The following is a 15191-nucleotide window of genomic DNA, read 5'->3' as shown; positions in this document are numbered from 1 at the left end:
TAAAGCATTGCCTTATGAGCACACGGAGAGCAGGAGCATCTCAGGTCTGCAGCCTCCATTCAGAGACAGCTGTTCTGCAGCCTCACCTCACAAGATCTTCAGCTGCTTTTGTTAAGGTCTTGTTTTCCATTAGTGCCAAATCCCTCTCCCTAGACTTCCATATTCTGAAGGTTTATTGATAAACTTGGAGCACATGCAATCGGAGGAGTGCCTGTTGGACATCTGAGCCACTGCAGTCTTCCTTTTCTTGGCCAGAATTGAGGCAGGACTTGCCTTCTTACCAAGGTGTTCCTATCAGCACTCCGTATCAAGGGGTAAGCTGGAAGACAACAAAACAGCCTCAGGCTACGGTTAAACCGCTGCTGGTTGGAGCAGGGAACATACAGTCAGTGAGGTGAAGAGGACACATCATTAACAGCACTTGTGTAATATGCCTACAGTAATCTCAGCTGTTCAACAAAATCAGGATGACAAGAACTGTGCTGAGATCAAATCTGATGCCTGAAATTGTATGTGGCAGTTAGCGATCTAGCCCAAAATTTACCATTCCCACAAGACAAGCAGAGAAACAAGCTAGGAAGTCAGTACGATATTTCAAGTGGTGCACTTGAATTGGTTCTCTCAGCTTTTGAGCATATCCTGGTCACTCCCAAGATGCTGCCATCTACTGACAGCAGTGGCCTCTGCTCCTGTAAGAGATGTGAAAGATTTGCTTCGTCCCCAATAATTATTTGGTTTAGTCACACTTAATTAGAGCAACCAGCATTTTCTGCTATACAGATGTTTTGTGGAAATGTGAAGTGAAGGATCCCACCTTTGGTACAACCAAACTGAGTGCCCATCTCAGTGACAGACATGGCCACCCCCTAAGTTAACTTATATTTTGAAGAAAAAAAAATATCCAACCAGGGATTCAGGCACTTCCCATTTCTGTGAGCAAATGGTGCTGAACCGACAGCCCCCAAGACTGCTTCCATCAGACACGAATACTTCAGCCCTTCAGAGCAGTGAGCCTCTGGGCCAGGACCTGGGCTGCAGCTGGTGCTTCTCTTCGCCAGACAGTGCTGCAGATCGTGCCAAACCAGTCTGAAGCCGGGGTCCGGCACAAGCCTTCCTGCAGGGAAGCGTGCTGGGATGGGCCTGTGCGACCTGGGAGGCGGCAGCGCCGGAGAGCAGCCCCCAGGTCTGGCCATACACAGAAACCTCCTGGCGGGCCCCCCAGGGACACTGGCTGCGCTGCCTGGGGTGGCTGCCACAGCAGCAGGGCAGGAAAACCTGAAGAGTGTATGAGCATTTCATTCCAATTAGAAATTAAGCAGAAATTATGATTTATGCATAGAGACTATTACAGATTACATGACAAATCTAGGAGCAACAGCTCTCAGATCGCGTATGCAAACATGCTTTAGCTGACGCAGTGAATCACAAACACGACGGGCTGCGGCTGGCCGGCAGCCCCACAGGCCGTCCAGGATCCTGTCCAGGCACACTTCAACGTCTCCATGGATGAACACTGCACAACCTCTCAGGGCAACCTGTGCTTGACAACCCTTCCTGTAAAAACTCTCATTTTTTTAAAATCTAAGAGTAAAAAATTAGTTACTGTTCCACATTAATTGTAAGAGTTATAAATCCGGTTTATTATGGGTTACATTTAACCTTTTTATGCCTGGGAAAGTTCACAGAAAGCACTTGCAAAACCTAATAGACTTCACTTGAGAACCCCCTTAGAGGACTGCAGTGATTAATCTCATTAACATCTACTCTCAGTATCACCCCACACTCTTCTAGAACCTGTTGAAACTTGAATGTAGGAAATGGGTTTTCTATTCAGTGAAACTTCTGGTAATTTAGACAAATATTCTTCACCTGCAGCCTGACTAAACCAAAACCATTCTGAGCGTCACATCAGGAGTGGAGCAGAGGAGCTGCTACTCCTGTGCAGTACCACGTTATAAGGATATTGTAAAGCACCTTCATATAACCCATTCAGAAGCTTCTGTGGGAAAACACTTTATCTCACAAACAGCCCGAACATCCAAGAGCCAATGCAAAAAATCATGAGTGCAGCGGGCTTTTCCAGCAGGTCAGGCTGTGCCACCGACACACGCATCTCCAGGTGGCCAGTTTGCGAGTGTCTGTAGAGGAAGTTCTCCAGGTGCTGGCACCTGTTTTTTAAAAATATTTCCTCCATCCTTTTTTTTTAGCTCCAGTTTTATCTTCTCACAGTTATTGAAAGTCAGCAATTCCACATCTGAAGTCTCAGAAAACACAACTATCATAATGGAAAAATTTGTCCGTGCCCTTTTGAGTGACTTGGCAGAATTATTTTGCTCTCCTGCTCATTAAAAGAACAGGAGTAGAGATTTCCTTTTGTCAAAAGATAAAAGCTGTGTACAAAAGAGGCGTTTTACACTGGGAAAGATACCGGCACAGTTGCAGGAATTTCAGTAACCAGCAATATTTAACAAAGCTGGTAGCTAAACACAACACACTATTAACTATGAATAAGAAACTAATTCAAATTTCATAAAGGCACATACTAAGCATCAGAAAAGGAAATAATGTGTTATCAGGCTGTATTTACTTAAGACATGTTAACATCTTGCAGTCTGGGGCCTCACCTGAGCAGGTAAGACTGTTTAATTTATGATAGCACAGTGCTTTGCAAACCCAGCTCCCCGGGCACTGCACAGAAGCACCTGAGTGAAAGGCAATGTTTTCATATTTTTCTTGATCCTGACTGGAACTATTTTGCTGTTGCTATGAAAGTTTTTCCACAGGTTTGAGCTTTTCATCTACTTGCTTTCACATGATACTAATCTGTTAACACTTCAGTAAAATACATCATTGTTTTAACAATAAGCAATGAAGTTAATATGCACTGAAAGAGGTATGCGATTATAATTACCAAAAGAACCCTTCAGCTGTGTGTTTTTCCCCAAAAATTGTGTAATCTCCAAAAGATCAGTGTGAATTGTTATCCAGTATATTCACCCGGCAGCTCAAAGCAAAAAAAAAACTGTTCACATGATATTTCTTAGTTAAGTTTCCTATTATAAAATCCTCATTCAGAAGAAAGAGGAATTAATCATGCAAGAAATCCTATCCTGAGGGAGATTATGTACATGTGAATCCTTAGTCTTAACCATTATTTTTTAAAGTTTGTTATTAGATACATTAAATACATTTTTTTCTATTTTGCAGTCCCTGAAGACAGTAAATGGCATTTGCCCTAAACTTGGCATTAGATTGAGACCAAATATTTGAAGAAATTAAGGTAAGAATACAATTTGCAGCTTTGTTAAAAAAAACAGTTATACAAATGAAGATATTTGTGTTACATTTACTGTAAATATTATAAAGAAGCTGACATGTTGTCCATGACTAGTTTAAACAGAGCCTAAAGTCAATATTCAACTAGACCTTCGTCATCATCTTTTCAAGAGTGATTATATGTAAAAGTTTTCTAGATTTTTTTAAATTTCTGTAACCCTAGCTGTCAGACATTTAATCACTAATAAGATAATTTCTACATCATAGTCACAAGAGAGACTGTGATGCAGAACAGTCACGTCAGCACAGGTGACATCCAGGCCCGCTGCCTGGCCAGGGATGGGCCCCATCTCGTCCTCCCACACGCTGGTGGGGCCAAGGGTGGTGAGGTGACCATGGGGACAGCAGTCCCACCAGCAGCAGGGCGTCCAGCGCAGTCCTGCCCTTGGCTGTGCGGTGCCATCAGTATGACCAGCCTCCGGATGGAGCAGGCACACCTGGACCGACACAGGAGAAAGGCCTTTGGGACCAGTTTTGGCTGGGAATTTGGAGACTGTGGAAGTGGTATCAAACTGTCTCCACTCCTGGCACAGCAGCAGTCAGTCCTTCTGTGCCCTTGGGAAAGCCTGAGCTGGCTCTGCACCAAACAATTAACAGCAGCAAGAAAAAGCCTCTACACACAACGCGGAACGAAAAACCCAAACCATTCTCTGTTTCTCCCATAATCATTACAAACTCTTTCTACAACACTCAACTTAATTTTTATAGCAAAGTCTATTTTTAATCACGCTTACAAGTCAAACAGCAGCAGGTCACAAGATGACTTTCACTCTACTTCCAGCAGAGGCAACATCTCTTCAGCTGCACACTCCTGGTAGAAGACAGACACATTCATTTCCTTCTGTTACTACCTGTTCAAGGAAAACAGTAAGAGACAGAAGATCTTAAATTCTTTGGGATTTATGTGAGCACTGCCATCAGTCCTACATCACACAAAGACTTAGCAGACAAGTCCCTGCAGGCTCCGAAGTGTTTAGCTCACAAGTTCATTGATCAATAGGTGCCCAATAAAAACTGAGTAAAAATCCCAGAAACAACCCCAAACCCAAACACCTCCTGTTCATTCACATAAATACAGTTTTTCAACACTTACAAAGTCCCTGTGAACTGCGATCTGCTCCATTTGCTAAACTAAACAGATGTGCAGTCCATACAAACCCATTAACAGTCTCACTGCAGCTGTGCAGGCGAGGACAGCCCAGGCTGCCAGCACCATTCACAGCTGCAGTTTGCACCAGACTAGCACCAGCCCTGGGAACTTCATTTGTAGTTCCTTTAGAAACGAGTCTACACCAGGGTATTTGACTCCAAGTCCCAATATCCATGAAAGCTGAAGTTCTTTGAACGAAGGATGTTTGTTGAAAGCCCTGTCTGCTGCCCCTATTAAAAGTGCTCACTGTGGCACAGGGCTGTGCCCACAGCGAGGAGCAGGGGAGCCCCACCCTTCAGCCCCATGCCAGGCCTCAGACTTGAGACACACAGTCCACCATACCGATTTCTTCCACGCAGCAGTCTGCTAACAGGTCCTGAGGACAGCCAGAAGAAAGGGAGCGGAGTCTCGAGCACATGAAAGCTTGGTGCAGATCTATGCCATGCTCCTACCGAAACTTCAGTTTCTTTGTGGTATCTGTCATTCTGGCTGGAAGCATGAAACTGAAGTGAAACATTTTTGTACTTGCAATTTCTAAAAATAGACTATTACACTAAAAATACTATACACCACTGGCCTATGCACTTGGTTATGTCTACTTGTTTAACTACATGTACACAACTACCTATGGTTAAGAAGTAGGGGCCATCTCTCATTTTCTACTTAAACCCTACATTACAGTATTCATGCACTTCAGTAGACCCTGGATTCAGGTTTGAGCCTTAGGACTGTCTCCAGCTCCTCAGTTTTCCAAAGCAATTCTCTGATGAAACAAAATCAGTCACTAGCCAGCCAATGGTATCTCATTAGTATGATATAAATCAAACATACCGTGACCTTGCCTTCTACTCAGATTTATTTATACTTGTTTGGGGCCAAGTCAGGTATTCTCTCATGGCTAAATTTCTTTATGAGATTGATGGTGTTGCAAGTGTTAGCACATACCAGAGAGATTCCCGAGGAAAAAGTAAAAAACACTAAATCCCCATCTGCCATTTGACAAAACATCACATCTATGTATCTGTCTATCATGGAGCATTTATCCTCAGGAACAAGGAGTTCCTCACATTTCCATAAGTTTCTTTTTCATTGTAAACACAATTTAAGTGAAAGAAATTTCAAATTATCTTTAAAGCAGATTTTCACAGACAAAATGCTACTCAAACATCATACAAGAAGCCAGATAACAGGTTTTATGCAAATAACCTCTTGTTGGGAAGAAGTCTCAGAGGAAATACAGGAGAGCAGAATAACAGGTTCGAGACATCCCTGCAGAGTATAACACTGAATAGTTAAGACTCCAGTCAAATCCCATGAAGACCACCAGAAGCGTTCCATTGACTGTCACCAGCCTGGTTGTCCCCAGCCGTCTCGGCCAGGCCCACAGCACCGCCAGCGTCCAGGCGGCCACTCAGGGCGCCAGGCGGGCGCATCCCGCAGCCACGCCGTGCCCCCCTGGCCCAGCGCTCCCACACCGCCCTCTGTACCAACGCTGGCGGCCTTACTCGCTCTGCAGGGGAGAAATACTTTAAATCACCCCAGCTTTTAGCTTGCTGGAAATGACTGCTTTCCTTGGGTAGTTCTGAGGGACACAGTCCACTGACATTCTCAGTAACTGAAGACATTTTGGAGTAAGGTACAGGGAGGAGCAGTCCTAACCTATCTTTTGTGTGGTGAGCACACAGGCTGGCTTGTGCATTGGGAATCCATTCTGTCACCAAGCACCACAGTTTTTTTTTCCTCTCCAAATAATACAAGACTGTGACACAACCCTGAATCATCACCAGGCACATGTCCCACAGCCTAAAAGTAACAGCTTATTACTTTAACTATTTGAAGATAACACATGCCTCAGTCCCTGGAGAATGTGCAAGAAAATGGTCCGTGTATGCATTAAACTAAGCATGACTCATAACATTCCCACCCAGAGGAAAATTATAGAAACAAAACCAACTTATTTTTTCAACTAGCCACAGTAATGCAGCAAAATATATTAAAAGAAAACACTGCCAAAGCCAAAGAAATTGTGCTTATTCAAATGACAAAGTCCTTCTCTGCAGGAGTTAGGAAGAGATCAATAGTTACAGGACCAACAAAGCAGCCTCCATCCACATTCACAAGCTTCCCAAGATTTTTTAACTTAAAGGATCTGAGTTTTAAGCCACGAGTGAGCAGCAGTGATAAACATGACACTGCTTGCTTTCCTTTCTCAGCTTGGCTGACTTGCTGTGAAGGACGGGCTGACAAACACAGAAAAAAGTCCACTGGAGCAGCTTCACTTTGTCCCCAGATACACCATGTTTAGATACAACTCACTTGAACCATACAAATAATACTAATAAGAAATACAGCAAGCAGTTTCTAATCACCGTATCACAACAGTGTCCCTGAGAAGGGTGTGACAGCACAGAGCCAGGAGAGAGGCCCAACATGCAGCCATGCAGTGAGACCATGGGATGGAGCGGTTTGGAGCTCAGTGGCACACAGTGTACAGACAGCACACATGGGGAAGCAAGAGGAGGGTTAACTCCGGCAACACTAAGTCACCAAAACCTTGAAGCATGAATACACAACTGTGCAGGGATTCCTGGCCTTCTGAAGTAAACCCTGGGCAGGAGGAACTGATAAGAATTTTGCTCTCCTTTGTACTTCTGATTCATAGTATAATTAGGAAAAAAATCCCCCCTCTGAATTTAATGCCTTTAAAGTGCTCAGCACTAGTTAATTTTCCAACATGAAAAAGTGGTCCTTAATTTTATGCTTCTTCCCAATGCAGGCAAGATTACCACAAAATGCCCTAAGCAAACTATATCATAATGCTGTGAACACATTCAGTGTCATAAATAATGTTAAACAAAGTCTTGACTTTTAGGTTCACAGCAATGCTTTCTTACAAGCTGCAATGATTAACGATCATGAGAGCTTTTGAAAGTTAAGCATGCACTGACTGAACAAAACCCAGCTCTCTCATTAAGACTGGTTATGCTGGCAGAAGCTACGGAGCAGCGCTCTCTCCGAGGGGCAGCAGATGCAACACAGCGCACGGCAGAGGGGGCAGCTGGTGGCCGGCACTGCTGCTGCCAACACTCTCCGGCTACCACGGCAAGGCCTGGAAGAGCTCACACAGTTGAATGTACCACTACCTTTGCTGAAAAAGGTTTGATTACACCAGAATGGCTCCTATTCTGCAAATAGATCCTTTCAGGTGTATTCCACAATAATAAAAGGGAGTCCCTCTGACACCCCTGGAACTCCTTGCACAAACAGCCCATTGGGACTGACCCTTTTGAACTGTTAGATACAACTCCCTGAAACAAAACTGACCTTAAATCCACTAGAAGTCCTTCCTTTTGAATCAGAACCTACTGGTTTGATCCTGCAAATGCTGAGGTAAATGCTTATATTGATTACAGTGAGTAGGCCTACCTGAGTGACACTACTGAAGTTGCATATTTGAACAAAAGGACACAGTTCTGTGTCTAAAATATGCATGTTTTATCCTTTAGTTGATGTGAGTCATGTGAAATTTACCTCTCAGGAAAGAGTCCACTTCTTCCTGCACGCTTCTAGTAACATAGTGAATGTGGACAGCTACTGTGCAGCAATGACATCATGAGCAATCATTTCTCTTTCAATCTACCCATTACAGTGCACAAATTAAGTTCAGACATTACCTACATGTGGTAATAACTGCAAAACTGAGGATGAGACACATACAAACAAAAAGACTCCAGACATCAACTCCAGAAGGCAGCAGGACTGAGCCCCTGGGTACCAGGGATGCTCAGGGGTCTTGCTGGCTGTGCTGCAGTTTCCATTCTCTGCAGCTTCAGCAGGAGTTTGACTCTCAGGAAGCTGAAGTTCCATATCATCTGTGACTACAGCCTCTGAATTCTCAGAGAAGTTTTCTTTTCATACCACATGAAGTAGCTGCAGACTTTTTTTTAAAGAATTCATGATAGGATTATAGAGGAGGAACAAACAACGTGAAATAAAGCGGTTTACTTGCCTGCTTTTATCTGATTATTTTATAATATGACATGGTACAATCAACATCTCTTGCAAGACAGATAAAGCTATGCAATGTCTGTCTCGTTCTTCAATCGCCTGCATTTGTATTTCGAAGTAAAAAGGTACCACTCAGTGCTGGCAGTTTATAGTTCTAACAAACTACCACCTCACACATAGATCTTCAAGAATATTTTAGTAGACTTAATTTCGCAATACAAAACTAATGTGACCTGTTTGCCAAACCTTCCACTTCATGTAATAGTTTCCAAATGTCAAAACATAACTGTGTATACCACTACACTTTATAAAAGGAAATATTCAGGCTGCAAGGGAGTAAAAACAAAGCTCATTATATTTGGAAGGGAAGGGTGCACAGCAGAAGCTGCTTTTAACCTTCACTGTCGATTTCAAAAAAGAAAAAACAGCACTTTTCTCCAAACAACTATGCCAATTTTAACTATCCTCTTTAAGAATATTCCAATAGTGAGACTTGATTTATAGAAAAATACCAACTCCATGTTTGCTTTTATCAGCCCCCATTTGAACACAAATGGTCACAAACATTGATGCATCTCTTCATACTAATAACACTAAGGACTAATAACACTTGGAACTAGCAGCTTGCAGCAGGTCTGCCAGCAGTCACCTAACAGAATTCTTGCTGAAGACCACGTTCTACAATTTTTTTGTCTTTTTTTTTTTATAAACCCGAATTCATTACTTATGTACATCCACTGGCTTCCTGTCTCTCTTTAAATGCAAATCAACATCCATGATGGATGCTTTATTAGGATCTGATTGTGTGATGTACTGAATCCATGCACTGTATTACATTTAAGCTGAAGCGGGTATTTCCAGAGTACTAGTCAATCACATTTAGTTTACCCATGTTCCATTTAGCCTATGATTGGAGTTTTCTGATGACATAGCATCTTTTATGTACTCTCTTGTCCATCTGAATTAGGGTTTAGCTAATAAATTTTATTGTCGTAGTTACACTGGAATATAAAGAGCATTTATTGCTGAGAACTTACCAGAATAATGTTGAATGTTCTGAGATATCACTTTAAGATAAAAACAACCTGCTTTGCTGAGTTTATGTACTATAAAAAACAGATGATATGTCACTTGTGTGTCACACATAGAGCTCCATGAAGAGAGAACAACCACTTGACAGTTCAGTGACTCTCTTCTTCCCAGCATAACTTTCTGCCCAGATATATATTCTTGTATGCATGAGACTGTTCTGGGTTAAGTTTTTTTAATCCAGGATATTTACTGCAGCCCTAAATAAAAAGTTAGCATCCCTTACAGCCCATAAAAAGGAAGGCTTAGACTGATCCAAATGTCATTAAATTGCTTCACTAAAATTGTCCCATTAATCCAGGGCTTTAACAGAGAAAATGGGATGCAGGGAATTGGTAAAAATATACTAAAGAACCACTGCCACCATGTCTTTGTTTTGCTGTGGCGTGACACAGGCTGTACCACCACATGAAGGACACTGCTTGGAAGGGACTGCCAGGAGCTCCGGAAGCCTGGCCCAGCCCGGAGGAGCTGGAGTGCGCTAAGCAGTCCCGCAGGCTCTAGACAGCAATCATCGCAAGGACTGAGCCTGCGGGCAAACTCGGACCCTGGGACACCCCGCGCATGTCACCCCACCGCACCTCTTAATGGCTGCTTTGGTGAAAAAAGCAAAGAACACGTGTCGAGAGAGATGACCCTTTCTTCTGCAAGAATGCAGCGTGAACTAACAGTGAATCTGCCACCATTAAAGGCAGCATACAAAGCTAACTGCCCAATCTTGTTGAGTTTTCTGTCACAAGTGTTGAACCCCAGCACATCATCTCTGTATGATCAAGGGGAGATGCAAAAACCACAGGCTGCCATGACCACAGACAAATGTCCACTCGGAACAGTCAGGCTAAGACAGAGACCCAGCATACCATAAGCTCCTTAACTCACAGAAAAAACTCACCACATTATGCAACTTGATAAATTACTACTAAGCAGATCTCACTAATCTGATTTAGTATTAACACAGTTATGTGACTTCTAGCTTGGAACTGGCCCAGGTAGACTGCTGGGCTTGTAGATAGTGTAAGTTTCTCTGCTACAGATGCTGGGTGAGCACACACTTAGTAAGACGCCTCATTTTCTGTGTTAACTGCATAAACAGGCACACACTAACCAGGAGAATTAACTGTCACCTTCCACTTCATACTGTTCTGTGGATAAATTAGGACATTATCTCATGTATTTGAAGAGAAATATTGTTTTTACAGAAAAAGTTTTTCTTCAAAATGCATGTAGGTTTTTTTTTTCCTTCCTCACATTTACAGATGTCTAATTTGCCATTCTAAATACCTTTCCTATTGAAGTAGCCATTTTCTAAATGTTTGTCTTTGGAACTAAAATCTTTCAACCACCTTTTATTCCCCTGAGAAGGTCCTTTTGAACGCTTCTTTCCATATCTTCTTATAACTACTGCTTCTGAAGTATTTTAACCCCTGTTCTAGTGAGATGTTGTTAGTCATTTTGTTCCTTCCAAACAAGTTAATATAGTTTTTCTGCACCATTGACAACTAAAGAGTCTTATGTTCTGCATAAAAGGTTACAAGATACATTTAATATTTGTAATTCAGCTTATCTGAACATAAATTAATGTAAAACTGTTTAGAAGTACTTTGATCAATACAAATAAATCAAATATTTCATCTTTACAGAACACAAAACAAGGGGCAGCAGGAAGGGGTAACGACCCCAGAAAACCTGAATACATAACATGGAACAAGGTGAAGCAACAATACAGAAGAAAGGATTACTGTCATCATTCATTGGGCAAATTGGATGTCAAACAAGCAAAAATTAATGTGAGCAAGAAAAAAAAAAAAAAAAAGAGGCACTGGTCATCTGGCATGAGGGAGGACAGCCAGTGGACATCAGATCGTGTCAAAGTGAAGTAAAGCCTTGTGATTTTACATACAGAAAAAAAGACAAGTGTTTTCTAATATCACATATGGGAAAATTTGCTAGGACTGCATTAACATCTATCTCATTCAATAAATACTACAGAATGCAGACTGCTTCCTCATAAATGCTTTTTTGGAGCTGAGAAATAAGATTAAAGCAGACAGGACCTTTATATTGCTGCATTTTTACCTTCATTTTTCCCATTCTCAACTACCATTCTCTAGAGTTTTGCAAAAGACTCTGGATCTGTCATTTGTATCGACACCTACCACTGTATCAACAAACACCTGCTTAGGAAAAGCTGAAGGGCTTTTTTTAGAAAGCACAGAAGAATGTGCCTCGCTATTTTCTTCCTGTTATAAGGAGTTAAATCTTCTGTGATTATGTTCTCTCCATGTCTTCCATGTGATTTTGACAAGTAAGTGTATCCTTGGCTTGCAGTTTCAGTTTATTTCTATATTTAAACCCATAAATACTATAATGCGATTTCCAACTACACTGAGCCAAAACTAAAAACTAAAGCATCAAAACCTCAAACCTAAAAATTTAAAAATTAAAGCCAAAACTAAAGCCACTTAACTACTAGCAAACCTTATGCCAAGGGACTTCTCACCTGTGAGCTCCATTTCAGGCCCCTAAGATAAAACACACAACCTTCTAGATGGCACAGAGATCCTCACAATGCGCTGAATCATCTTCTCAGCCTTTCAGCTTTTCAGTTTCTCCACAGCCCAGCATTTCGGCAGAGGAACTGAGAGACACAGACCGCACTGTGGGTGTGCCAAAGACATCTGTCCCTTACTGGGGACCTTAACGTGAGAAAATAACACCCTGGCCCGATCAGGTTTCCAAAAAGGAAAGCCTCCGCAAGAAGCATCTACAAAGACCACTTTAAGCATAGCATCAACATGACCACTTACACAAGATATTCTTGTTTTTTTCTGGTTTATTGGAAGATCTATTCTTGTCCCTAATACAAGGTTCACACCATGTCTTTTAGAGGCAAAGTTCTGTTTAAATATGCAACTTTTAAACTCCTTTAATTACTCCACGTTTTTTAATACAGAGTAATTCCTCAATATATGTCATTCCAGTGTATGTTTAAAAGTACTTTACCCATCACAGCAGGTAATAAGCTCCCAACAGACTTGATTCTAACCAGAACTGTTTGGCAGAGAACCAACTCGAAGCGAGGTTTATCCGAAAACACTCAGCACTCCGACAACACACAGGCTCGTTCGGCCGGGTCGGGAGTTCAGTCCCCACACAGCTCAGAGCCGGGACCGCGAACCTCCAGACGTGCCCCTAACCGCGCTCCCAGCCGCGCCCCTCCGCACCCGCGCACGGCGAGGCCTCCCAGAGCCCCCCAGAGCACGCAACCACTCACCAGCCAGGCGGGGTCCCGGTGCTCCCGCAGGCCGCTCAGCTGGTGCCCCAGCCCGAGGGGCTCAGCCGCCCCGCGGCCCCGAACCGCCGGCGCCCTCGCACCCGCCGGAAGCCCAGCTCCGCCCTTTTGTGGTAGCGGTCTGGAACCTTCTCTCAACCGCTGCGTTTCATTGGCCGACGGCGCTGTCTGTCAGTGGATCCCGAGAGCAGTTCCGGTGCCGGGGGGCGGCTCTGCCCACTGGCCCCTGTGGTTTGCAATTGGCGCGGCCAGGAAACCCCGTGGTGGGCGCGCGGGTGGCTGCACGAGCGAGCGCGCTCGTTCGATCCGGTCTGATTGGTTAATGGACGGATGTATGATCTGCGGAACCATTGCTGGATGTACTTCCGGAACACTCAACCGAACTGAAAACCGCGGTGTTGCTGGCAGCGGGAGGCGGTGTTAGCTGGCTGGGGCAGTCCTGCAGTGGAACTCTGACTGACTGACGGCTCACTCCGAAACAAGCGCTTGGCGTCCCCGCGCCCTAACGTGAGGTCTAAATGCACAAAAATCACACAGGCACCTCTGTCGTGGAACTGGACGCGTGTTTTAAAAAGCCAACGTGAACGAGGACACATTCGATGTCCCTTTTCCTCCCACGTAAGGGCAGCAAACAGGCCTGAGGTTTTTGTCCTGTTTTTGGATCTCTGTGTTTCTGACGGCGCACACGTGGCTCTTGTTCCAACAGGATCGGATTCGCAGAATCACAGAATCCCAGCCTGAAGGGATCACAGCGATCACCCGTCCAGCCTGCCCAGCACCCGTTCAGCTGGGTCCGCGGTGCCCGGCGCTGGGACCCCCGCTTCCAGGGGACCATCCAGCGCCTGGCTGTTCCCATCGGGACAATTTTCCCTCTTGTGTCCCATCGGAATCTCCGCAGGAGTAACTTGTACTCATCACCCCTCATCTTTTCTGTGGGATTCCCTGTGCAAGGGGATCTCCATCTGCTTTATAGCCACTCTTTAAGCACCGGAGCGTGGTGCTGAGCTCTGCCCTCAGCCTTCCTTTCTCACAGCTGAATAAGCCCCGTTCTCTCAACCTTTCCCCACGAGGCGGCTGCCCTGTCCTTGGATCGTCGTGGCCACGACCCGGCCCGTCCACACCTTTGTATAGTGGGGACCAAAACCGACCGCGGGATTCCAGATGTCCCCTGGCAGGTGCTGAGGCGGTGGGATCGCAACTTGTCTGCTGTGATGCCGTTGCAGCCCAGCGTCCCCTTGGCTGCGTTCACTCATTCTGGGCTTGGTACTGGATGGCTTCTGGCACGGCAGTTCCGCCGTGCTCCGTGCTGAGCCAGCAGAGCAGACGGCTCTAGGATGTGCCGGTGAGCGGGTTGTATGGGCAGAGCTCAGCCGCTGCGCAGCCGGACGGGAGGACACGGGGCAGCACTGCGGCTGCCGGGCCTGGGAGCCCGTCCTGGCACAGAAACCCGTGTCCTGCACGGCCCTTCTCGTCTGAACGGTGCTGGGTCACAACAGCGTGGTGACATGGCTAGAAAGGAGACAGAGAAAGAACAAGAGTAAAGCAGAAGGAAAAGAGAAAGATGACAGTGTAGGACGAGATGGGAGAAGGTAAACCCAGCAAGACTGAGAAAGTACAACAAATCAGGAGTGTCCATGTAGGGAGCTGCTTACTTCTGTCCTTTCTCACTTTGACACGTTAGTTAAGTTCTGGGTACACACCGGGGCAGCAAATGTACACAGCTAAACCTGCGGCACGACCAGGCAAACAGGATCACTGCCGCACCAGTAACATCATCTGAAATAACAATGGCATTGTGTTCGAAATTACCATCATCCTACAGTAAGCACAGGGAAACTTTAGTGACGGGATAGAAGGATGGCCTTGTTTCCAACATACTTGCCTACAACAACATATCTATTTTTTTTAATGTTTTTCATTTATTTCAGTGCTACACTTGTTCTAGAAGTTGATGGTAACCATAAGAGAAAGAAAAAAGGGGGCTATTTCAAACACTGCTCTTCTGTATTTTCCATTAGCCTGCAGTAGTATTACAGTGCCCTCGGGTGGTGAAGTTCAACTCTGTCCATTGCCTCTTTTCTGAAAAGACAGGTTGTAAATAATACTGATTTTCAGCAGGCTGGATGAATACGGAAGTCACACGGCAAAGCAAAGCACAGCGCAAGCACCTTTGTTTCCGAGGACGGCTCTTCTCGAGTGTTCTGACAACTCATCGTTTTTAGAAAGCATTCTTTGCTCATTTTTAAATACCTGTGGAAGAATCTAACAAATGTCTCAAACAAAAAAATAACATTGTCACTGATTGTAGGAACAAAG

General features: G+C 44.3%; 1 long non-coding RNA gene across 2 annotated transcripts; it reads right to left on the bottom strand.

The window, feature by feature from the left end:
- Positions 1-815: 815 nt before the first annotated feature.
- Positions 816-12991, bottom strand: LOC308042526. Of its 2 annotated transcripts, none has more exons than XR_013922367.1 (4): positions 12858-12991; positions 4829-4975; positions 4071-4187; positions 816-1275 (listed from the first exon to the last, which is right to left on the bottom strand). It is a non-coding gene; the product is annotated as an uncharacterized lncRNA (long non-coding RNA). The 2 variants fall into 2 exon arrangements; XR_013922368.1 differs by lacking the exon at positions 816-1275 and adding an exon at positions 3383-3773.
- Between the last annotated feature and the right edge of the window lie 2200 nt (positions 12992-15191).

Source organism: Nesoenas mayeri (assembly GCF_963082525.1).
Source record: "Nesoenas mayeri genome assembly, chromosome: 7".
Lineage (NCBI taxonomy): Eukaryota > Metazoa > Chordata > Aves > Columbiformes > Columbidae > Nesoenas > Nesoenas mayeri.
The sequence above is the reverse complement of the archived record's forward strand: the minus strand, read 5'-3'. Positions and strand labels throughout refer to the sequence as shown.